The sequence below is a fragment of the Podarcis raffonei genome, chromosome Z (genome assembly GCF_027172205.1).
Source record: "Podarcis raffonei isolate rPodRaf1 chromosome Z, rPodRaf1.pri, whole genome shotgun sequence".
NCBI lineage: Eukaryota > Metazoa > Chordata > Lepidosauria > Squamata > Lacertidae > Podarcis > Podarcis raffonei.
In genome coordinates this window covers 6509058-6511040 of record NC_070621.1, presented here as the reverse complement: position 1 = coordinate 6511040, position 1983 = coordinate 6509058, and the positions used below count along the sequence as shown (strand labels likewise).

General features: G+C 43.2%; 1 non-coding gene across 1 annotated transcript; it reads right to left on the bottom strand.

The window, feature by feature from the left end:
- Positions 1-734: 734 nt before the first annotated feature.
- On the bottom strand, positions 735-810 carry TRNAS-UGA (transfer RNA serine (anticodon UGA)). Its single transcript has one exon. It is a non-coding gene; the product is annotated as a tRNA-Ser (tRNA).
- Between the last annotated feature and the right edge of the window lie 1173 nt (positions 811-1983).

Sequence of the window (1983 nt, the reverse complement as noted above, 5' to 3'; positions counted from 1 at the left end):
AGGGGAGTTTGCAGTTTCCTGCCCCCAGAGGGAAGATCTGATCATTGTCCTTTGTTTCAGTCCATGCTGAATCCACTCCCATATGCAACTTCTTTGTGATCTTGATTATCTTCTGTCTGGGATCATCAGGGTTGGCATAGCAACTGGGCAGGGCTCCTGTGGATGTGCTGAGACAGTGAAGGGATTATGGCTGACCAGGACCAAGCCACCCCCCTTTGATAGTTCTTGTCATATGGAGTAAAATAAAATGGAACAGTGCAAATCCGATGTATGGTTGATTTTCTATGAATTTATAACAGAAATGTGGCGTATGTAGTGTGTGAGTGTGTGTGTGTGTGAAGTTTGTACAAACAGAATGATTGGGGTGGGGGGGTTCCTGCTACAGTAGCATGGTCAGTATACTGAATGCTGATATACATGGGGGGGTATTTCTAGTGGTTTTTCAAAAAAATAAAATTAACAAAAGCAGTCTATTTTATCGTCTAATGCATCTAAGAGCAACAAACCATCTCATGTCACATTTAGAAACCAACACCATGGCATGAAGTTTCGAAGAGCAAAAATAGCAATGGACAAATTTTCCCTTCACATGCTCCTTCTTAACTTGTTTCCTAAGAACAAAAGATACTTCCCCATAGTGAGTCAGACCATTGGCTCATCTTGCTCAGCATTGTCTAGACTGATTGGCAGTAACTCTCCAGAATTTTAGGCAGGAGGTCTTTCCCAGTCCTAAGTGGAGACACCAGGGATTGAACCTGGAATCTTCTGCAATCAAAGCAGACACTCTACCACTGAGCTATGGCTATTTCCACCTGCCAAACCATTTCCCCAAAACTAAGAACATTCATTTTAATCCAAGCCAGATTAATTTCACCTTTGTGCTCCCCTCCCCTTTTGAAGCTTCAGCACCCTCCCCTCCTTTCCATTCCAACTGTCCACCATTCCACAATCTCCTGTGTACAGAGAGGTGGTGATTCTTCCTTAAAACAAACAAACAAAAACAGAAAAATAAAGCGAGGCCAACAAAATCTGTAATTAAAAAAAGAGAAATTATACTAAGTCTTCACTGCTTCCATATAGTGGAAGCTGAGCCAAATGTTTGTTTAATTTGTTTGTTCATTCAATCTTATAAATGTATCAGCAGGCATCTTTACAGCATGCTCAGGGCATACAACATGCAGTTTTCATTGCAATAAGATGGTGAACTCCAGAGAACAGGTAATAAAGCTGTATTGCACTTATGCACGCTTCCTTTTGTCTTGCTGCTTTTCCCTGGGGGGAATCTGCTGTTTAATGTTCAGTTGGAGCAAATGGCAATTTGGGTATTCCTGGATTGCCGTTTGTTCTTATCTACCACTAAAGAGCGGGTTTTCCCTTGGAAAGGCATGAAACAAGGAGAAAACTGCTCATACCAGTGCATAGAAAGTGCAGGTCAAGCAGAAAACTGCTTGAACCCGTATATTTTGGCACAGAACAAGTGGAAGTGTGGATGAGTGCTCAACTTTGCAAGCACATCATAATAGGTCACAGTCAATTGCAGAGATGGGGAACCACTTGCCCTCCAGAAATTATCAGATTCCAGCTCCCATTCAGCACAGTCAGCATGATCCAAGATCGTCCCTGACCATTGGAAGTTGATGGTGGTAGTAGTTGTCCAATAACACCTGGGAGGCCATCAGTGCTCTATCCCTGGTTTATCAGAACAAATAAGGGTTAGGTTTTATCAGATTACACATCACTTCCCATTGTTGGCATCTTTCGGTCTTGAGAGACAATGGAGTTTGCATCTGCATCAGAAAGTTAGACTGCTGTGTTAGCAGCACCAAAGTGACCTTCTGAGGTGCAAGCCTAGGCAGTGTGTATAGAGGTCCTGGGCTGCCTAGACAAAAAGAACCCCCTCTCGGCCATGCTGATGTGGTCCAAAGGAAAGCATAGCAAAAGTCTGGCACTAGCTTGGCTGCAGGAGTTGCCAAAATGAGGCAT